The sequence below is a fragment of the Camelus dromedarius genome, chromosome 12 (assembly GCF_036321535.1).
Source record: "Camelus dromedarius isolate mCamDro1 chromosome 12, mCamDro1.pat, whole genome shotgun sequence".
In the NCBI taxonomy this organism is placed as follows: domain Eukaryota; kingdom Metazoa; phylum Chordata; class Mammalia; order Artiodactyla; family Camelidae; genus Camelus; species Camelus dromedarius.
Window position 1 is genome coordinate 31,925,478 of NC_087447.1, and position 24,654 is coordinate 31,950,131.

Sequence of the window (24,654 nt, forward strand, 5' to 3'; positions counted from 1 at the left end):
TGTAAAAGCTACTGTATTTGGATGTCCAAATTATTAGTAATTTTTTCCCTACTGCAAACTTCCCTGTATGTGGTGGATACTTTGATTCTCAACCTCCGTTTCACTCTTTTTCACTTTGGAGGGTTTGGGAAGTTACCATCCACCTTCCCCCGGTACTCTTGCAGGCCAGTGTTCTGGATGCAAAAGACATAGTCAGTACCTGCGAGAGATTTGGAAAGCAGGATGAAGAACCGGCCACTTCCCTACCGCTCCTGGTTCTTGCTGCCGACAATTTAGAAATGTGAGTCTTCCCCACAGCCACATACCAGGGTACATGTTCCAGTTTTATGGATGTGGAAACACAGTGACTTCCTAGTCTGGAGTTCCAGCATCCTAATAACAGCTTCACCTTGCTCTTCCTCCAGAGCAAGAGGCCGTTGTCGCAGAAGCAGTGGCTGCCTCTGACAGAGAAGCGCCCCTGGTGGCCGAGCTCTGCCTTATTCTGGGAGCCAGTCCAGAATGTCTGGCCCAGAAGCCTGTTCTTTCAGCCCTTCCAACAATTCTGTAAGCACCGAACATCTTGGATGAAATTCCTTTCTGTTTAGAATACGTTCATTTCTATTTTTTGCATGCAACCTTACTGGTTTACCTAAATTTTATTATGTTGTGGGTGAAAGTATTATATCTCATATAACAAAAACACTCCTTTTAAGTCTCATGCCGTTTCTCCCCAACACAAATTTCTTATTTAAATTAAGTTGGTCACTTTACTGTTTCTAGAAGTGCCCTTTGTTCATTCTTATATGCAGGTTCCTTCCTCAAGTCTAAACCATGGTCATAGTACAATAGCAAAACGTTCTAATACCCCCACCATGACCACTGTGCCCAGCCAAGCAGGAGCAGCAGTCCTGCAGGGAGACAGAGGTGTGCAACAGGGCAGGACAAAGCAGAGCGGGCTGGAGCTGGGGGAGTCCCCTGGGCCCAAAGGAAACGTTAGGTAGAGAGAGACTTTGCAGAAGTCTAGAGTTTCTCCTTGAGCTGGAACAAGAACAAGAAGGATTTGAAAGTATAGTTTACTTATTCTCATCTCCAGGTACGATTTCATTGTTATTCCTCCCACCTGAATTTTGACAGTGGACACTGGAAATGAATATCACCTTTGTCTCTGTTTGGCTATGATTCATTTCCTCCTCTTCATTCTTATAGAAGAAAGTTAACAGTAGGGTATATTACTTTGTGTCCTTCTTAGGTTTATTTTTTTAAAGATAAATGCATGTGGGAAAACATCTGACCCACAGTAAAGTGTCTCAAATGTGTATAAAGGGAGATTCCAATTCTCACGTTCGCAGACATTCCAATATGCAGTCCCACTGCCTGGAGATAATCACTGCTACCAGTTCAGAGAAAAGCTTTCTGACATCTTTTGGTAGATTTACATCATTGTTTTCTTTAATGGAAAAACGCTGTACATACTGTTTGTTAATGGATATTTTTTTCTTAATAATATATTATGGCCATATTTCCATGTCAGCATACATTACACTACTTCATTCTTCTAAAAGGCTGCATTGTAGCCCACTTGTCATATGCAGTTTATTTAAACTTTATCCCATTAATCAACTTTGAGGTTGTTTCCTCATTTTCGTTCACGAAAAAATGTGTCCTTGGGATTAAATTGATGAGGAAAACTCTCCAAATGTAGGTTTTGTTTGCAATCTACAAAAAAATGTTAAGAACTGCTTAATTGATATACTATGAGGCCTGAGGATAAACTAATATTTTTGTTTGTAATTTAATATAAAATATAATTTAATATAAAATATAAAAATAAGGCACACAAGTGAGGCACTTATATATTAGTATAGGTATCTTGACCCCTTTTCCTGCAATAGAATCAAAATAGGTTCACAGGACAAAGAGCTCATTAACCATTTGTGTTTATGGACAAAGCTGAGAAGATCACTGTATTTGAAATACAAGATTTAGGTCACCCACAAGAAACAAATTAAGCAAGTTTTATTGTTCCAACATCCAAATGTATTCCCCCAAATTTATCTGTAAGTGTGACCCAATAAATGTTAAATTAAAAATGTACTTTGGAATAGACAATTTCAGTTATCAGAGAAAATAATACATCTGAAGCAAATTCTAGTTACGTTTTGTTTCAAGAGTATCCCAAAAAGAAGTTGACAATATGAATTTAAGCTGAAATCAGTGGTACAGATCATGTTAGGAAATCACGTATTCTTTCAAGTCCTAAACACAATGGAACTTAATCCTAGGAACTCTAAGGAGGAACCCACATGCCATTCAGCACTGGTCTCAGTGTGCAGTCAGCATGGCAGAGACAGAGGTATCTTTTTAACAAATCACACCCCTACAGGATCTCAAAGCTCAAAGGGACTTCAGAGGCCATTTAATTGCCCTATTGCTTCTTGAATTCTCTTTTCTGCCCTTCACCAAATGGACTACTAACTCATATTCAAATATCTCTAACTTATAGACACCTATTGCAGGAATTTGTCTTATTTTTCAGATACTTAGTTTTTTAAATCTTGGATTGAGTTCTTTCTCTAAGCTTTTGGTCTTAGATCAACCCTTTGGAGGCACAAAGAATGAGCTTCCCCTTCTTTTGCAGGACAGCCTCGTAGATTCCTGAAGACAGCTATGATCTGCGTCCTGAGCTTCCTCTTAAGGGTAAACATCCTGCCAGTAGAAGATATTCTGAACCCATGAAATCAATTACACTTTCCAGGTTCGTCCGATTTTTTTTTTTTTTTGATCATTCATTCCATCAACCTACAAGATTTATTGAGAGCTTCCCACATGTCATGAATGACACTCCCACTCACTGGGAATACAATAGTAAGAAAAGTGAAGCACAGGGAAATATATATAAGATCTTGTGGTAGCTCACAGCGAAAAAAAATGTGACAATGAATATATGTATGTCTATGTATAACTGAAAAATTGTGCTCTACACTGGAATTTGACACAACATTGTAAAACGACTATAACTCAATAAAATAATGTTAAAAAAAAAAAAAGAAAGAAAAGTGAACACTCCTCTGTCTTCATGAAGCTTATGTTAGAGTTAGGGTAAAAAAGACATTGATCAATCTACCTCCCATAAACCATGTCCAGTTACAGAGGGGAGAGCCATAAAGGAGACTTACCCAGTGCTACGGGAGCGCAGACTAGAAAGTTCTGATACCCTGAGTGATCCGGGTAAGCTTCCCTGAGAAAGCGATGCTGTGAGCTGTGATCCAAAGAATGTATATGAGACACCTAGACGGAGACATGAGAGAACAGATTTGCTAATTGAAAGAAGACAAGTACAAGACTGGTAGGAGGAGGGAGCGTTGTCTGAGAAAGGTCATATAGCAAAGGCACAGAAAATACTTGAGAAGAATGGTATGAGAGGGACCTGAAGAAGTGAATTTGGGGAATGCTTGAGGTTTGGCTGTTTCTAAAGTTTACTGAAGAGCTCTGAGAACAAGAGTGAAATGATCAAATTTGTATTTACAACATATCGCTTTAATCTCATGAGGGAATACAGGTTGGAGGGGAGCAAGAGGGAGTGTAAGTCAATTACAAAGAGGCTGTTGGAATGGTCCAGTAGCTGGACCATGGTTAGAGGATGAAGGAATGGGGTGACTGGTGAGAAAGGATGCATTTAAGAGATATCTAATAGACAAGTGTTTGGAATTCCAAATGAACCAGCACCAATTTTTAGAACATAATTTTTGTCTATTGGAAAGTTTAAAACAGTTATAAAGCAGTTTAATTTTTATTTTCTATTATTTAAAAGTGATTAAAGACTTGAACATTCACAACAGAATATACAAAAAATGTTATTCATTTTTAGAAAAGTTAACCAAGTACAATAGAAGAAATGTTGCAAAACATTTTTTCCTCTGATTTGGGTATGTCAGGAAGTGTATCTGCAGGTTCTACATCTTCTAATTCAGTGTTCCCTCTTCCTAAGAGAATCTAGTGGAAAATAAGAGGAAAAGAGCTAGGAATTTAGAGGTGGATGATAAGCCCTTATATTTAAAAAAAAAGTACAATCTTGAAACTCGTGAAGCTAGAGAAACAGTAAATTAAAAAAAAAAATAAAGATAATATTGTTTCTTTGCAATGATTGTGAGTTATAAAAAGCAGAGTAGAAAAGTATTTCTTGCTTTCATGAGCTGGCCAGGGTTCTTTTACTGTAAAAATAATATATTTGAAGTTTACATTTGAAACTACTGAAGATTTTGAAGAATTTTAAACAATGGGGTCCACAACACCATGATTATAAACCCTGGAATTCACCAAAATTGAAGTTGCCTATTTCAAATGCGGCCATTGATTTTTAAAGACTGGTCCACTAGCACCATCTTCTGGCTACGTCATGATTTTTGTTTTCTTCTTCACTACCAACTTGTTCCTATGTGAATATTGTGGTTGTGGCGCCACTTGCTGGATTTTTTTCAAAACATGAACAGATTGAAGAGATGTTGCTGAGAGATTAGACACTTACACCTCAGCTGCACGACTTCAAACGACTCTCGAAAAAAAAATAGTAGTAAAGTAGTTAGGTCCTCTGATTCGAAGCATTATTCTAAGCTATTCATAATAATACTTTGCAATAGTCTAAAAAATTATTCTGCATTCTATTGATTCATATGGAGAAAAAGGCTGTATGTCCTTTGGGAACTCATTCAAATCTATTTCCTCTTTAGCTGTCTCTGTGCGAACTTTAGCCACAGGAAATTATCCCCAAATAGTTTAAAGGGAAAGTAAAATAATATTTTACCGCCCTTTACATTATTCCTTAAATCTTACAACTCTAGGAAATAGACAGATGAGCCCCATTTTACTGACTGCAAAACAGAGACACAGTTTAGCTGCACCTAAGGCAGCTTATGCCAAAATAGAACACAGAAAGTTTTTTGTTTTTGTTTTTTACTTTTTATTTTATTTTATTATTGTAGTATAGTCAATTCACAATGTTGTGTCAATTTCTGGTGTACAGCATAATGTTTCAGTCATACATAAAATACATCTATTCCTTTTCATATTATTTTTCATTATAGATTACTACAAGATACTGAATAGAGTCCCCTGTGCTATACAGAAGAAAACTGTTGCTTATATATTTTGTATACAGTAGTTAGTATCTGCAAATCTATAACGCCCAATTTATCCCTTCCCCGCTTCCCCTCTAGTAACTGTAAGTTTGTTTTCTGTGTCTGTGTGTGCGCTCAGAAAATTTTGAATATTTTTCACACCGAAGCCTCTGCTTTTTCTGCCCAACCTGTTTTCATTGCTACTCAGTGGGGTTTGGGTAAATGCAGATTGTACATAAATAGGATTTTAAAAGCCTATTCAAAAGATTTTCTTATCTAAGTTAATTTCTACGTTAGGGAGAAGTTTACTGAACGAGCTTCAATGTAGGCTAGTAACCTAAAGAGTATCGAGATTCCAACAATATATTTGAAAAAGTCTTTCATGATATTGATATGGACAAGATGGATATAATCAAAACTTGCCGACTTTAAATCTGAGGGAATTTGTAACTGAATAAACAGTTCTTCCAAAAGGCACTGGTAAATAATTATCGATGAACCTTCAGTGCAGTGATGTAGAGCAGTCTTCTCAGCCCTGCTGCAAAGTTTTCATCACAAATTTGGAAGATAACATGCTGATCTAGTCAGCAGATGATATAAGGCACTGTGCTATAAACAACAGAAAAGACCCTTGACAGGATGAAGTGATAGATTGAATTGAAAAAGATGTGCCTTCATATAGACATATTAAAAGTCTACATAGCCTAGAATTCACAATTGAATTGCACAGGTACAGAAAAGAAAAAAAAATCTATTAACGCCATACATGAAATAATAATAAAAATGACATTTAAAGTCTACAAATGATAAATGCTAGAAAGGGTGTGGAGAAAAAGGAACCCTCCTACACTGTTGGTGGCAATGTAAATTGGAGCAGTGACTATGGAAAACAGTATGGAGGTTCCTTAAGAAATTAAAACTATAGTTACCATATGATCCAGCAACCTCACTCCTGGGTACATATCTGGAGAAAAGTCTAACTCGAAAAGATACACACACCCCAATGTTCACAGCTGCACCATTTACAACAGCCAAGACATGGAAACAACCTAAATGTCCACTGACAGATGACTGAATAAAGCTTATTTATATATATATACAATGTATGTATAATATATATATATATGTATGAATATTACTCAGCTATAAAAAAGAATGAAATAATGCCATTTGCAGCAACATGGATGGGGATTATCATATTAAGTAAATTATGTCAGACAGAGAAAGACAAATATTATATGAGATCACTTATATGTGGAATCTAAAAAAAAAATGATGCAAATGAACTTATTTATAAGCCAGAAATGACTCACAGATATAGAAAACAAACTATGGTTACCAAAGGAGAAAGGGGTGGGCAGGAGGGATAAATCAGGAGTTTGAGATTAACATATACACAGTACTATATATAAAATAGATAAAGATAGAACAGGGAACTATATTCAATATCCTGTAATAACGTATCTGAAAAAGAATATATATGTGTGTATATAATTGAATCACTTTGTTATACATCTGAAACTTACACAATATTGTAAATCAACTATACTTTTGTGACTCCCAGTGTGACTACACCGATTGTACACCCATGAAGTCAGCCCTACACTTGTATCACTTTACAGGGGACCCATTCATATAGAAATTCTGCCTCGTTCGGTATGAAAATTCCACCACAAGACACAGAGCCTGGAACAGAGGAGTCATTCAATGGATCTAGGTATTTATAGATTGAAAGAATGACGCAAAAGAAAGAGTGATAAATCTGTCAACATCCTATTTACTAAATAGAAAAATAGCATCTTATCCTGGAAAGGGAACAGTCTTTAATTGTAAGAAAACTTTGCAGGGTTTAAAGAATCTTAGGATCTAAAACAAAAAAAGATTTACTTCCTCAAAGTTATTTTAAAAAGTTATAGGAAAATTCTAAATATATAAACTAGTCAAAATTCTCTCACTTACTGTGGAAAGTAATTTCAAATCTAAAGATAGTTTTATTGAAATAAAAATAAATATATAAAGTTTATTAATGCCCCTAAATGGATTACACGGCCCATTGGAAACCCAGAAAGCAAACTAACAAAACAGAAAACCTGTGAATAGTGGTACAAGATAGATTAATGTTGATATTCCATTTGTATTTCTTCACAAGTTGTTTCATTTATGTGGTAAAGCTTAAAGGTTAATTTTTAAAGAGCTAGACACTACATTTGTATAATCTTTCAAAAGTAAAATCTAATTATGTAAATGTCAAACATGGCAAGCTTAAAAAATAATAAATGTGAAGGATAAATTTAAATGCTTCTATAAATTCAGTTGCTAAATTGTCAAGTTTTGAAATACTAAGGATGATAGAAAAGAGCTAAAGAGACACAAACCTGAAAAGACTTCATTTGCAAAAAATGAAAGAAAATGTTTAATATTTAAACTAAGGAAAATTGTGTAGACACTCTATTTGATAAATCTTATCTTGTTTTACAGGATATAGATATATTATCTATTAGTGCAATGCCACTGTAACTGATTTCATCAGTATGTATTTATCAAAATACCAGGAGCAGTGTGGAAACACTTTAACAAGCTAATCTTACTTGCATTATGAAACAGCCATTGAAGATATAAAACAAAAAATCAGCAAATTTTGCTTATATGGAAAATGAGGCAAATAATTGAATGTGGGAAAATCTGATTTAAATATTGATTTTGAGTTATAGATATAATTTATGCTATTACAAGGTTATGCTTAAAGTAATATAACATAATATTTAGTTATTCAGAAATAATTACTATCTTTATTATATATATTTTTTTATTGAAGTATAGTCAGTTTACAATGTTGTGTCAATTTCTGGTGTACAGCATAATGTTTCAGTCATACATGAACATATATACATTCATTTTCATATTTTTTCACCATAGGTTACTACAAGATATTGAATATAGTTTCCTGTGCTATACAGTATAAACTTGCTGTTGATCTGTGCTATATATGTTAGTTCGTATCTGCAAATCTTGAAATCCCAGTTTATTCCTTTCTACTCTTTTCCCCCTCTGGTAAACCATAAGTTTGTTTTCTAAGTCTGTGAGTCTGTTTCTGTTTTGTAAATAAGTTTATTCATCTTTCTTTTTTTAGAGTCCACATATGAGTGATATCATATAGTATGTTTCTTTTTCTTTCTGGCTTACTTCACTTAGAATGACAGACTCCAGGTCCATTCATGTTGCTGCAAATGGCATTATTTTACTCTTCTTTTTTTTTTTTTTACAGCTGAATAGTATTCCATTGTACAAATATACCACACCTTCTTATCCAGTCATCTGTTGATGGACATTTATGTTGTTTCCATGTCTTGGCTGTTGTAAATAGTGCTGCTGTGAACATTTACGGGGTGCATGTGTCTTTTTGAATTAAGGTTCCCTCTGGATATATGCCCAGGAGTGGAATTGCTAGATCATATGGTAAGTCTATTTTTAGTTTTTTGAGGAATCGCCATACTGTTTTCCATAATGGCTGCACCAAACTACATTCCCACCAACAGTGTAGGAGGCTTCCCTTTTCTCCACAGCCTCTCCAGCATTTAACATTTGTGACTTTTGAATGATGGCCTTTCTGACTGGTGAGAGATGATACCCATTGTGATTTTGATTTGCATTTCTCTGATAATTAGTGATATTAAGTATTTTTTCATGGGCCTATTGGCCATTTGTATGCCCTCATTAGAGAATTGCTTGTTTAGGTCTTCTGCCCATTTTTGGATTGAGTTGTCTTTTCTTATTAACTTGTAGGAGCTGTTTATATATTCTGGAAATTAAGCCTTTGTCAGTCTCATCTTTTGCAAATATTTTCTTCCATTCTGTAGGTTATCTTTTTATTTTGCTTATGGTTTCCTTTGCTGTGCAAAAGCTTATAAATTTAATTAGGAAATTACTACTATCTTTAATCTAGAATCCTTCACGTAGAAGTAAGAGAGATTATGGGTGGCACACTGAAAAGGGATTCCACAAGCAAGTAAATTAGAGAATCACCGTGTTAGATAAACCCTTCTGAAAGTTCTTAATCACTTTAGCATGTTATTGCTTCTCAATAGGCCTAAAGTAAAGTATTTAACTTTGTTTAACCCAGAATGTCTAAAATTTACTTAAACTCAGTATCCATTTTTAAGTAGGAGGGAAGGGTGGCTTGTTTACTTAGGCTTTGTTTTTCATGTAAAATTATAAACATTTTGAGTGGGTGGTATTTTCCAGAGTTTACTTTGAGAATTTCAGCTCTACACCAGCCAAACGTGAACAAGCAGGAATATTGATTATGCTTGCGTTTAGTATTCAGGAGTTTTTATAATGGATTTCCCAGTTATATCATGTTCACTTTTTGCAAAGGTGATTTTTATGCAAACATACTGTCCAGGTTTGAAAAGCTAATACCCTGGCCCCTTTTACTCTTGGTCACGTCACATATTAAGACTTGTGTCCAGTGCAGGGCATTGGCTGACTGTGGTGTGATACAGGTAATCAACCTGGATAGTGGGAGATTTGCAACCACTCTCAAAGATGTACATCTGAAGGACTGCAAAGTGATTTAGGGCATGATGATTGCCGTGGCCCTGATCGATCTGTTGCCTTTAAGCTCTGAACCCATTCTTCCATATAGTACTTTGAGAAGCCAGGGCTGGGACTCTGCATACTTTACTTCTCTTTAGAAATAAAAGAGCCAGAAATTTAGCCAGCTGGAGTCCTTGTGGGTTTAGCTGCTTGGAGGTGCCAAAGGGGAACTGGAAGGTGGTTGGAGAGGAAGGATGGGACTCTATCTATAGTGTTCTTGCTCTCATGACACCGTCGCAATGACACTTCACCTGGTAGTAGCAATTCACCCCAGCAGCAGTAATTTCCAGTTTCTAAATTCCTTCTCCATGCCCGGGATTGGTTTCATTGCTCTTCCTATACCATACAGGCACGTGGCAGAAAGTAACCCCTCCTAAGAGATCTCTGATCCCTAGTTCTGCAGGATTCCCAGCCCGCCCGCATCCAACCTCCCCTGGTACTAGTTCAGCTTGGCAGACTTCCCCCTCCTCAGAGGTCTGATTCCTAACTTGTGGGGCTCCTCCTCCAAGCTCCTAGCTTCTGACAACCTCAGCCTCTTCCCGCAGCCTTCTCGTCCTGTAGAGAACAATAGGTTAATTGCATGAGGCCCTTGAGGGCAGAACTAGAACTTGTGGGTTGAAGTAACAGGTTCCTATGACTAGAGAGGTCAAAAAAATTGAATGGGCTGGAGTAAGTTTCCTATCCATAATTTAACCAAAAGAAGGAGGGACTGCCACAAAACTAACATATTGACAGGGGATTTAAAGCATCAGATGGGAGACTAGACTGGTTGAGATCTAAGGTACTTTTCCATGTGGGGATTCTACAGTGTAATCCACAGTAGAATATAACTACAACTACCATTATCAAGTAACTACTAGCCAACTGGTACTGGATCCAGTTCCTTCCTTGCTTACTTACTATTTCTAATGCTCATAACAATCCTATGTTTTTAGATATTATCAGCCCAATTTTACAGGTGTGGAAAAAGGAGTTGAGGCTCATGCAAGATCACAGTGTTCAAGTGAAGGCAGGTGAAGGCAGGGTTTGGACTCAGGGATTCCACTGCCTGCTTCCTAAGAAGTCTCAGACATGCAACCCTGAAGCATTCTTTTATGGAAGCCGCATGGTGCCTGAATCATCTAACTATTGTTTTATTTCAATTTTTGCCCTTCTGTTCTTTTTGTTCCCTTACAGAGTAAGAGAGGGAAAAGGCAATGAGAAGTGATAAGTAAAGAGTGATAACAATTTGACAGTAGTCATTTATTCCTCAAACCCATGGTACTGTTCCATGCCCCCTGCCCTTTTGACATGCTGCTGCTTCCATCAGGAATGCTTTTTCTGACTTTGGTTTCCCAATGAACTCCTATACATTCTTTAAAGTCCAGCTCAGACACTTCCAGATCCACCTCCAGGGTCTGTCTTTACCCTATTTTTTAATTATAATCCTACTCCAAAGGTATTATACAAACTACGGGTGGTTCTAGGTGAATCCACCTGTGGAAGTATCATTCCAGCAGGGCAGAGGCAGATCAGAAAGTTGGAAGAATGAAATGAATGAGAGTGGCCAGTCTGGTTACTCCACTGGAAAGACTTCTTGGCATTCTTCTTGAAGGCTTCACCTTCAAACAGAATTTGAAGCTCTTATGTTTCTGCATAACATACATCGTTATTCCAGCTCACAACACACCGTTCTATTATTTTTTTAATTGTTGCTAGTTTATCTGACTTCTTTGACTCCTCTTTGTATTCCTAGGACCTAACCAAATATAAAATAATAAATTTTCAAAATATACATTCTTGAGGTAGCATGGTGTATTGGAGGAAATGTAGGATTTCAAATCAATTTCTGGATTGTGATCATGAGCAAGATTACATGATTTTTCTAAGTTGTATTTTTCCTACAGAGGAGAGTTTCAAGAAGGGAGTGGTCAATGGTTTGGAGTGCTACTGGAGGGCAAGATTATTTAATCTTCCTAAGCCTAACTCTCTCAAGAGATCTCTCTGCAGTTTCTAACACTTTGCAAAAGTCACCTAGTAAAAAGTATCTATTGACTTCAGCAGGAAGACTGTTACTGATCATTTTGAAATAGGTATTAATGTAGTAGTAAGAGTCGAAGCAGGTCTCTGAGCCAAATATTACACTGGATGTAAAGAAGAGGAGATGGGAATTACAGGCAACTCTCCTGGATATTTACTGTAAATACAGAGGATGGGCAACAGTTATAATTAGTTGTTCTTCAAAGGGTTTTGGTTTATTATAAGAGGGGAAGAGTTGAACATATAGTATTTAAATATGTAAGGAAAGAGGCAATATAAAGAGGGTAACAAGGCAAGGGAATATTGTATAGAGCAAGATCTCTGAGGAGGCTTCTGGGAGGGAAATGTTATGGGAACAGAAATGGAGAGATTTACTCGAGACAGACGAGGGGCAACGACTTTTTTCAGTTTCAACAGGATTACAAGACAAAGAATAACGTGGATACAATAAAGGTTTTAGGCTTACAGGTGGCAAGGAAGTGAGGAAGCTTCAGTCTGGGCTTTTAAAAGCAGTTGGTGGCATAGCACAGTGTTAAGAGCACAGGCTTTGGAGACAGATTTTGTGGATTTAAATCCCAACTCGCCCCAGTTGTATACCCTTGGGCAAGTTATTTAACATACTAATACCTTGTTCCCTAGGTGATGATAATCCGTCACCCTGTCGGTGTTTTGTAAGGAGTTACTGAGTTAATACATATAAATTCATCTAATAGTGCTGAGCAGAGGTGCTGGTCATTGTCAGTGCGTGAAGCAAGAGTTGTCCTACCTCTGCGGAAAGTGACTGGGAAGTGGTGGGTCTGGAGACTTTAACAGAAGGAAGACAGTTTGAGGGGGATGGTGCTGAGAACAAAAAAGAAAGAGCTAGTGCAACATAAAAGAAGCAGTAAGCAGTGGGGAGAACCCAGTTTAAGCTGGACATCATGAATACGTTCTGCAGTCATTTTCCAGATCCAAGGTAGCTGGATGGATCCAAATTGAAGTTTGAAGTAAGAACAATGAGGTGATGGAATTGAGAACCCTGACGATAGACTGGCGTGAGGGACCATGGAATTAAGTTGGATATGTTAAGAAGTGAAGGAGCTCCCTGGAGAGAGAGTAGAGAGATGAAGACTGGAAAGGGTGGAAAACTGGTCTGAGCAAGAGAGTGGGAAAGATAGCGGGTGGTGGTAACCTGACATCCCTAATTCCACAGACACTCTCGCGACAGCTGGGGACTTCACCTTCCCTGCATTGGGATTGGAAGGCCACTAAAGGAAAGGGCGGGGCCGGGATAAAGAGAATTGTGATGGGACCGGGTGGGGCTCCCGGGCTGTAGGTGGCGGGGCCTGCAAGGACTTGGTGGGGTCCCGCAGAGGGCGCCGGGGCGCAGCGAAGCTCTGCAGCATGTGCCTGTTCTGTAGGGAGGACGACGCTGCCCAAGTCAATCCGGTGAGTGCTCCTGGGCCCTCGACCCCCGCCTCGGCGGCCCTGGTCCCGGCCTCGTCCTCGGAGGCCACCGCGGACACTCGTGCTTCCGACCGTTGCGCCAGGATTGATGCTTTGGGGTTGGGAAATCCCTGGTGAAGGAGGAAGACTAGATCCTGGGCTGCAGAGCCCACTGAGATGAGAAAAAGCCCCACCTCGCGCCTGCTAGGGGCCAGGCACGTACAATCAGCGGTTTGTTGAACGACTCATTGACCCACCCGCCCGAGAGGTGGAATGGGGGTCCCAGAGATGGGGGCAAAATTTTTCACATATTCATATAGGGAGGAGATTGCTTTTGGGTCTTTGGGTTAAACAACTGGATCAAAATGAGGGGAAGGGGAGGTATTTAAGGTACAATTTAGAAATCAGAAGGAGTGGAAATCCCATACATTTAACAACCAAGTTCCCGGTGCCTCAGAAAACCACACCACCTGATGGGGTTCCTCAATCACCCCAGCTTCCCTTGGCTTTAGAAGCCAGATTAATGTCCAGTTCCTTAAGTGAAGAGCAGCGTGGCACCACTGAAATCAGTGCCAACAGAAACATACATTTCTGGATTTCTGGTGCCCCCTTTCCTTCCAGAATAAATCCCAGTAGCCTACATATTCAGGTAATGTGGTTCACAGCTGGTTCTTTTTGCTCATAATACTATCCTATCTTCCATCCCAATTTTTACCTTGATGTTCAGATCCTGCCTCTTGCAGCTGAGATAATAGGCATTTCATTACATAAACAGAAAACAGTAACACAGGCTGCCTATTATACTAGCTGATTTTTCAGTTTGCTCATAACTTTTATTTTTAAATTTTTCCTATTATGTAGGAAGGCCCAAGACAGCATCATCCTTCAGAGGTTACTGCAAGGCAGGTAATGTTTAAATAAATACTAAATAATTCTGGTTATCTCAAAAGTGTGACTATGACTCTATCTTGTTCCTTTATGTGTGATGGTCCCTAATATGACAGAAGTTTTGTTAGCTAGACATTTCTGTGTTATCTTTCTTGGGACTCTGAGATCTTATGACTACTATCAGAATGAGTCTTAACTAGGGTAACCTAAAAGGTTTATATTCTCCTTTCCTAATGTAATATTTGACACATACACAAGGATATATATAGCATATATAATTTGTAAAGCAGTGTAATAAAATATACTTCCAGTTTAAGAAACATATGAGTAACCTTGAACTCCTCTAGGAGCTCCTTTCCTACTGTACCTCCCTACTTCTCTCCCAGAGGCAACCACTACCCTGAATTTTATTTTTATCAATCTAATCTTTTTCTTTAATAGATCATCATATATATGCTTCTAAAAGTATATTGTTTAGTTTTCTTGGATTTATTTCTTTGTGAACATAGGCTCACACAAAATCCATTGTATGATTTAGTCTTTCTTCTTAACACTGTTTACTAAAATTTGTCCTTATTGTTGTATAAGGTCATAATTCCTTTGTTTTCACTGCTATTTCCTATTTCATCGTGGCACATATCTGTCGATGGACATTGGGTTGTTTCCACGTTTTCCTATAAGGAAGTGCTACAGTAAACCTTCTAGGACTTGTCTTTTTTGCCCATGAACAAGGGTTTCACTTGATAATTTAGGCAAGAATAAAATGGCTGGATCCTAGGGAAAACAATTTTTTCCTTATTGTAGGGCAATGCCATATTGTTTTCAAAGCAATTGTACCAATTGAACTCACACTGGCAGTGGAAAATGGTCCTATTATTCCTGTCCTTTCTACCTTACTATTCCATTCCCTTCTCTTCAAAGCATTCTAGTTTGATCCTCTAGGTCTTTGCTATTTAACAAACACTCTACAATGGGGACATAAAAATCTGTGTGACATGCAGCATTTAAGAGAACTAAAGAATGTGCATGGATTTTATTTTCTTATTTCTGTGAAGAAGATCCCTTTGGGGTTTTAAAGTGAACATTACTTTTAAAGTAAAAGTAGACACATATATCCAGGTGTCTTAGAGCTATCTAATTGTGCACAGGTAGTGAAGAGGAAATCAAGGGTAAATAGTTTCATTTGAAAACTCTGCTGAGGCTCCTAAGTGTTTTCCTTCATCTGGAAACCACACATTTGAAAAAGGTTTTTTCCCTACTTCTATGTAGCCCTGTAAGCCATAATCAGTGATTGTATTTAGCTTTTTTTATTGAAACAAACTAAAAATATTTTCAGCATGCTATGTTGTCAAGTTGTAAAAAGTTTCCTTTCCTTTTAATTTTCCAAAAGTCCGCAGATAAACGTATTGAGCATATGAAAAACCTAAGGAAAGAGAAGAGGAAACTTAGTAAACGGTTTGCAAGGCCTATTCCTGTTCCAGAACCAGGACTCCTAGTAAGTGTTGAGACTTCACTGAAATCAGCAGATCTTTAAATGCGAAAGACATCCTTATTTTTAATTTATGTAATACTCTAAAATTTGTTTCCCCTTTCCTTTGAAAACTGTGTAATTGCAATCTGGGAAGTTATCTTAAAATCCAAATAAAATTCTCATCTGTTACTTAAATCTCCTTTGTAGTTGTCTCTTGGAGATGCTGTGGTTTAAAGGAAAGAGTGTTGGGACAAATTTCACTTTGCTATGGTATGCAATTCTTTATATACATTGTCAGATCAATTTGCTCACTATTTTGTTGAGTATTTTTGTATCTATACTCTGAGAGATAATAGTCTCTTATCTCCTCTCTTGTGGGTTGGGTATTAGGGTAATGCTGGCCTCATAGAATAAGTTAAAGATTTTTCTCTCTACTTCTATTTTTTGCAAGAGATTGTAGAAAATTAGTGTAATTTCTTTTTAGGTGTTTGGTAGAATTCACCAGTGAACCCATCTGGGCCTGGTGCTTTCTGTTTTGGTAAGTTACTAATTATTGATAGAATTTTTTTACACTTTTTAATTGTCCCATAGTTCTTGGATATTCTATTGCTGTTTTTTTTTTCAGACTTCTTTTTCTTTTTAGTTTGGACAGCTTCTATTGATGTACAGTTAAGCTCTCTGATTATTTTTTCTACCATGTCCAGTCTATTGATGGCATTCTTAGTGTATGCTACAATGTTTGAGATTTCTAGCATTTGCTTTTGATTCTTACAGTTTCCATTTCTCCTTAGGTTACCCATCTGTTCTTGCATCTTGTCCACTTTTTCCATTAAAGCTCTTACTATATTAATCATAATTATTTTAAATTCTCAGTCTGACCAAAATTTCTGCCGTATCTGAGCCTGGATCTGATGCTTGCTTTGTCTCTTCAGGCTGTTTTATTGTTTGTTTTGTTTTGTTGCTTTTTAGCAGATCTTATAATCTTTTGTTGAGAGTCAGATATGATGTACTGAGTAACAGAAACTGAGAGAGATAGGCCTCTAGGTTTTATGTTTATCTGGCTAGGATTTAGGCTATGTTTTCTGTTTGCTATAGCTGTGGTGTCAGGCAAGAAGTTACTCTCATGTCCTTATTTTTGTCTTTCCTCTTAGATTTGTGTCCCCCTAGAGACTCTTTCTTAAATAGGGTCCAAGGCTTGCAGTTCTTTAAGTTGGATTCCCCCGATATCATAGAGGAGCCTCACTGATCTGGTGGTAAGAAAGGCACATTATAGTCCTATGATTAGGTCTGTCATTTAATAAGTCTGTGTCTCTGGGATGTGACTTTCTTAACAACAACTTGGCCACCATTCCCATAAGTGAGAGAGAAGGCTATAGGGATCTGGAATTGAGTATTTTCCTTCCCCCATGTAGAATGGTCTAGATTTGGGCATTTCCCTCCCTCTAGGTCACTTAGGGTTCGATCAAACCCGAACTGGTTAGGTCCTGATAAAATAGTTTCCTTAAAGGTCATGCCCTATTGAGGAGAACAGAGAGCTCTAGGAATTTCAGAATCATTGTTTTTCCCCTCCTACTGCTGGAAGCAAAAGGAGATTTTTCTCTAATCTTCACTCAAGGGAATATTAGGGCTTCCGTAAGGCTTGCTGCCAGCCTTGAGTTTTTACACTTTCAAGCTAATCCATACTGAGCCTCAGCAATTCATCCTTTAAAATTTAAGCGTTCCTCCTCATAGCATTGTCTCTTCAGTTTTAGGCAAGGTAGTTTGCCCTGTGACCTCAGTTCTCCGATGGATCTAAGGAGAGTTGTTGATTTTCACTTCATTCAGCATTTTTCTCGTTGTAAGGATGGTAGTGATGATTTCTAAACTCTTTACATGTCAGATTGAAAACCCCTGCATATATTTCTTTGGTCAAAACTGAGTCACTGGCCACTCTTAGCTATAAGTATGTTTGAAGTGGTTAAAAAATGAAGTGGCTTCCTTGCTGCTTTGAAGAGAACTGAAGTCCTGTTAGTCTGAAAGAAAGTATCTTCCTTTCCTTTTCGGGCTGTGGTGATCCTCCTGTAACATCTCCTCCTCACGTTTCTGGGGGGAAAAATACAAACAATGAGAAAAAGTTAAGCCCATTAGCTTTGTTTTCCATTTGTCTTTGCATAATCCAGGGAGTTTACATGTTGCCACATAGAAACCCAGGCTCCTCTACATTACAGCATTATTATACTGTCTTAAGTATCTACAGCACCCCTCCCTTGCTCTGATGCACTAGTGTTTGTAATCCCACCCCCACGATCCTGGTCTCCCTGATGTGCATTAGAATATGCCTGCACAGTACATTTTACATTTGCGCAGTTAACCCTTAGCAAAACTCTCAACAGATGCGTATAATATGCTGTCTCCGTCAGTTACAGACCATAAGACTTGGAAAGAAAATCCTTATGTTTAACCTCTCTGTCACATCTGTTATGTTTAGAAATGCCTTTACCCTTTCTCCAAATTGTTATTTTTGGTTTCTACAAATTCTCCCTGCTTGTAGTGTTTGTTGCCTGACTAATAGAAAAAAAAAATGTTTATATTGTATTGATCCCCACATATGATTTATTTTATAACAGTACTTCTCATATCTGGCTTCTGTCTGAATGTGACCTTGCTTTAATTTAGAAGAGCAGTTCTTGCTCTTCATACAAGTCTTTGTGGACAAGAAAGGCTTCTACCTCTAAGACCTTTCCCAGAAAATTTACAGTTTGTATAAACTTTTCCTTCTGTATATTTCAATTGGATTTATTGTTCTTTGTGTATTTTCATCTCTTCTAGTGGACATAAAGCTGGAGTCTGTATGGAAGAAATCACGCCAGACCAAAATATGCAGATTTCTAACATCGAGTGGCATTTTGTGATCTGACTTCATTTTACAAATAAAGGCAGAGCTCTGTCATTTCAGCAAAATAAACACAGTGCAACCATTTAACACCCAAGCCACAGGGTCTAGAATTTTATTAAATACCATATCTTACTACCGCTTTCTTTTCTGTGGTGATTTGAGGTCTGCTTTCAACAAATAACAATATTCATAGGCCTTAGAAAATGATACACTCATGTTTAAATTTTTCCAGTTGGACTTACGACTTATTTAGAGATTTAGAATTATGCTTTAATAATAGAGGGGAAGAGATTTCTTCTGTATATTTATACTGACTTGTGTTTAAACAAAATGTTTAGAATCTTCAAACAGTCTTTGGGGAGAGTTTTGTTTTGTTTTGTATTTTATTGAAGTACAGTTGATTAACAATATTAGTTTCAGGTTTACAATGCAGTGATTCAATATCTTCATAGAAATTTGAACTCCATTTATAGTTATTATAAAGTATTGGCTATATTCGCTATACTGTACACACATCCCTGCATCTTATTTATTTTATACCTCATTGTTTGTACCTAGAAAAGAAATGATAATCATGTCTGTTTCTGTGAAAACTCGCTTAATTATATAAGTATTTTCTAACATGCTAGTGGAATTATCAGTCATTTTCTGGATTAAAGAATAACCAACTATTGAATTTATAAAAACATTATACTCAGTGACTTATTTGCAGTCTCCAAAATAGAATTTACAGTGAAGTACAGGGAATTCTGCTTCTGGGCACAATGGAAGTACCAGAATTATGCTCCCACTGTAAGCAGTTAGGAAACAGGACACAATATTAAAAACAGTGATTTTCAGAGTATACACAAAAGTCAAAAAAGGGCTGTGATCCTTAAGAGAAGAGAAACAAGGTGAACCTTGTTACTGCCTGGAGGAGCTTTCCAGATCTTCATGCAGGAAGAGGATCACAAGCAGAGCACAGCAGTTTTCCTGAGGTGAGGATCAGAGATAAGAATTCAGGGAGTCTGGTAATAACTGAAAACTTCCCTCACTTGAGGACAGTCACCCAAGTACAGGAAGTGCAGAGAGTTCCACACAGGATCAGCCTAAAGAGGAACACACCAAGGCACATACTAATCAAACTGACAAAAATTAAGAATAAGGAGAAAATATTAAAATCAGTAAGAGGAAAGCAACAAATAACATACAAGGGAACTCCTATAAGGTTATCAGCTGATTTTTCAGCAGAAACTCTACAGGCCAGAAGGGAGTGGCATGATATATTTAAAGTGATGAAAGGAGAAAATTTACAACCAAGAATACTCTATCCAGCAAGGCTCTTGTTCTGATTTGATGGAGAAATCAAAAGCTTCACAGATAAACAAAAGCTAAAAGAATTTAGTACCACCAAACCAGCTTTACAACAAATGTTAAAGGAACTTCTCTAGTCATCAAACCACAAGAAAAGAGATACATGCACTACGGACAAGAGCCAAGACATGGAAGTAACCTAAATGTTCATTGATGGATGACCAGATAAAGAAGTCATGGTGTATATGTATACAATGGAATACTACTCAGCCATAAAAAATAATGCCATTTGAAGCAATATGGATGGACCTGGAGATATTCATACTAAGTAAAGTAAGCCAGAAAGAGAAAGAAAAATACCATATGATAATCATTTATATGTGGAATCTAAAAAAAAAAAAAAAAGAAAGGACACAAATGAACTTATTTACAAAACAGAGATAGACTCACAGACATAGAAAACACACATGGTTATGGGGGAGTGGGAGAGTGATAAATTGGAAGTTTGGGATTTGCAGATACTAACTACTACATATAAAACAGATAAGCAACAAGGACCTACTGTATAGCACAGGGAACTATATTCAATATCTTGCAGTAGCCTCTAATGAGAAAGAATATGAAAAGGAATGTATATATGTGTAAGTGAATCACTATGCTGTACAACAGAAACTGACACAACATGATAAATCAACTATACTTCAATTTAATTAATTAATTATTTAAAAAAAAAGAATTCAGGGAGTCTAGGGTAACTGGAACTTGTGGGGCAGGATTTCAGAAAGTATGAAACCATTCAAGCACTTTGTAGATCTGCATTATGGCTTGCATTTAGTCTTTACTGAATGCTAAGCTGTGTGCATAGGGTGAACTCAACAAGGTCAGATCTTTCACTTGAGGCAAAGAGAAAAAGACTGGGAAAATGACTAGCTCCTCATTGATCTGTGAGACAATATTGCATGGTCTAACACATAAATAATTGGGAATGTCTGAGTGGGGAAGGATAGAAGTAAAAAAAAAATTCTCAATGTGTTTCAGAATTTTATGAAAACTAAACCCACAGATCCCAAGTTTAATGAACACCAAGCAAGACACAGCCCAAATCTTACCAAATTAACTTACAATTGAATTGCTAAAAAATATAGAAAAGAGAAAACAACAGGGAAGGGTACACATTAAATATTGAGATAAAGCATAAGAAAACCACAAATGTCATTAGAATTTATGTAAGCCAAAATGGCATCTTTATAGAACTGATTTAAAAAAATTTAAAAAACAACCATGTCAATGTTAAGTTTTATTTGAAGCAAAAATATCCTTCAAAACTGAAAGCAAAGTGCAAATTTTTTTCCCATAAAAGAAGATCCAAAAAATATTTATCACTAGCAGACTTGCAGAAGAAAGTTGTTTGGGTGGAAGAAAAATTACCAGACAGACCTTGCATCCTGGAAAAAAGAGCTCTGAAAATGATGCATATATGAGTGAATATAAAACCCCTAAAATTGTTTTAAAATAATTGACTTTCAAGAAAAATTAATGTATTATAGTATTAATAACATGCAGCGGTAAAATGCACACTAACAACAATAACAAAAGGAATGAAGTAGCTGCATTTTTCCTCCTACACCTTTGAAAGACAAATGTTCTACCTGGTCTTCTTCAGGTACTCTAATCTCAGGCATCTTTTCTAAAATGCAAATTTCAGGAAGGTAACTTTTATTGAAAAAACAAAAAGGGGGAAGTTAATTTGGAACTTGACGTTTCAAGGACAAATACAAACTTTAAGTGTCTTATCTATAAATATTAGAAAGGGTTTCTCCCTCTAAAGAGGTGACGTTGATTTGTTCTATCTGCTAGAAACTCGGTTTGAATCCAGCCTCTTCTGATGGGTTTTATATTATTGTAACTGATTCATGGCTGAATTTTTTAATGGAAATGACGGGATGTCTGTTTGTGTCTGTGTGTTGTAGAGATGTGGTATTGCCAAAATTTGTAAAAGAGCTCTATTCAGTTGGCTTAAAGGAAATTAAATGTTCATATAAAGACTTAGAAATATTTAAAAAACTATGCTAAATGAATTTCAGGATCACATGATCTAGGACTACTAGATTAGATGAAACAGATTTCATTTTAATGAATGAAAACAAGTTTAAGTTTAATTAACACAGACATGTCATTAGGGTAGTCAACATTAAGTATAATACTTTTATTGTACCTAGGTTTGCTAGAAATCAAATGAGATCTTGTTATTCCTGTTACAAAATTTGTCAGCAAGAAAAATAACTTGATATGATGAAACTTTTAAGTAAATTAAATGTAAATGAGATAAAACTTTTAGGTGAACTAATTAGGAATAATTACGTTTTGGATATGTCTATCTAAAAATAGTTTCTCCAGATTGTTTTGTAACTTGAAACGTGTAAATGAAGGGAATTCATTGACTATCCAGACCATTTCCAAGTAAGATCCTGGAACATTAATTATTGACATAGGCTTTCTTTTACAGAGAAACTAAAGACATTTAAGACTATTTTTTTTTAACATTTTTTATTGATTTATAATCATTTTACAATGTTGTGTCAAATTCCAGTGTTCAGCACAATTTTTCAGTCATTCATGAACATATACACACTCATTGTCACATTTTTTTCTCTGTGAGTTATCATAACATTTTGTGTATATTTCCCTGTGCTATACAGTGTAATCTTGTTTATCTATTCTACAATTTTGAAATCCCAGTCTATCCCTTCCCACCCTCCACCCCCCTGGCAACCACAAGTCTGTATTCTCTGTCTGTGAGTCTGTTAGTAAGTATGTTTGGTGCCACACTGAGGCATTTTCTTTAAGGAAGCATCTGTTTTTAGAAATTACAAATAGTATTTATAAATTTGCCTATGTATGATGGGGAGGGGTATAGCTCACTAGTAGAGTGCCTGCTAGCATGCACAAAGTCCTGGGTTCAATCCCCAATACCTCCATTAAAAAATAATAAATGAAAAAGAATATAAAAACAAATATATGTATGTATATGCATGACTGGGACATTGTGCAGTACACCAGAAATAGACACATTGTAATTGACTGTACCTCAATTTAAAAAAAAATTTTTAAATCTAATAAATAAATAAATAAACCTAATTACCCTCAAAATAAATTTGCCTATCTACAAAATGATAATGTGAAATTTCATAATTGCTTACTTCTTAGTTTTCACTAGAAACTAAGGTTTTTAAGGTTAAGAATTATAATTAAAATGTGTAATTAAAACTACTAAAAATTAACAAGAAAAACATCTTTGTCTGCAAAGAAAAAGAAGGCATGAGGATGGAAATGCATTTTGTTAAGGGAAAGGAATTTTGTCCTAAAGCTGGTTATTTCTACCTGGGAAAGAAAATAAGGGACAAATTAATATGGATATAGAAGGTTGTAGAAGGTTGTGAGAAAAAAAAAAATCTTTAGAAAGGTCTACGTGTGGTCAGGACTGATAAAGATTAGAATTAATTTAACTGAGTAAATGAACTTTAATACTAAAGGTAAAGTGGTCCAATGCCTGAATTTGGTTTTCTCTCTGTTAACTAGTTTCTTAAAATAGTTACTGGTTTTTGATAACTGATTATAAAATTTCTTTACCTTTATTTGGTAAGCTGTTACAACTTTCAGTATTTGCTTTTGAAATCTTTTATTGTCACTTTGGTTAAGTGAGTAAGTATAGTTTCACAGTGACAGAAGCATCTGAGAGAGACTTATTAAACTATTTAGGCTTATTTTGTATGTTAAATTACATGGGAAGCATTGTCAAAGGAGTGGTGATAAAACTTCTTAGATTATATTATGAATGTTATTAATACAGAAATTCTAGAAATTATATGGAATTCCTAAAAAAACTGATACACCCTAGTAACATATTATCAGTCATAAGTCTAGTAATTATCTTAAACTGTTGTATGTCACAGCAGTAACCACGTATCTTTGTCAATTGCGTTGCAGTCAGATTTTCAACTGTGCCTTTTAAATTCTTTCGTCATTTATAGACAGTCATTGTTTTACTCTGATGCTTTTGCAAAAAACACTTCATCTTTAAGAGAAGTAATAGGAAGACTTTTTGACAAGTACAGATTTCTGATGATTTTCAGATCATACCACTGAACTGGGTAAGAAATTTAAAAATTGTAATGGAAAACTTGATGGTTTCATAAAACTGTCAACAGAAGACTAAAATCAAGAACCTAGCATGCTCACATCAATTTTCCAATATCTCCAGTTGGTTGTGATATTTATTAACTCATATGCTAACTCATATTTATAGGTGCTAAGTTGACATCTATATAAATGCCCAGGTGATTCTTATGCCTATTAACATTTGAGAAGCATTTAATTAAAATATTGCTGAACAAATCAAACAGTATTATTACTCTTGGAGAAATAAATGAATCCAAAGCACCAGAAACTAAGGGAATCTCAACTAAGTGCCACATTCATGAGGCTCAATTCTAAAACACAGTAATGGATTTTACATTCTGTCCTATCAACTGGAACAGTACTGAGAGGCACTTAAAGGTAAGGTGCAAAGAGGAGCGTATAGTTTAGAGGTAGTGTGTGCTTAGCATCCAGGAGGTCCTGGTTCAATGCCCAATACCTCCATTAAAATAAATAAATTAACCTAATAACCTCCCCCGAAAAAGACAAACAAGCAAAAGGAAAACATCATAATAAACAAAAAATAAATTTAAAAAAGGGAAAAGAGTGCTAACCTCAACTTGAAATTTTGGCTTGAATTTCTTGGAGGTCGGAGTACCTTCTCTCAAAAGAGGTAGTAGCATAGACTCTCCAGAGTCGTATCACTCATTTATAAAGGGCCAGGCGGTGAGAGCCTGGAAGAGCTCTGGAGGTCAGAGCCAGCTGTTTCATCCTTCTGTAAGCAGCCCGCAGCAGGTGCTTCCTGACACGGAGGCCTGGTCAGCACCTGAGCCTCTGCAAGTCAGGTTGGGGTATTG

At 36.5% G+C, this 24,654-nt stretch overlaps 1 long non-coding RNA gene across 1 annotated transcript; it reads right to left on the reverse strand.

Annotated features, from left to right (window-relative positions):
* Positions 1 to 16,084: 16,084 nt before the first annotated feature.
* LOC135322586 (uncharacterized) lies at positions 16,085 to 24,647 on the reverse strand. The gene is made up of 3 exons (XR_010383241.1): positions 24,412 to 24,647; positions 19,267 to 19,455; positions 16,085 to 17,574 (listed from the first exon to the last, which is right to left on the reverse strand). It is a non-coding gene; the product is annotated as an uncharacterized LOC135322586 (long non-coding RNA).
* Positions 24,648 to 24,654: the final 7 nt, after the last annotated feature.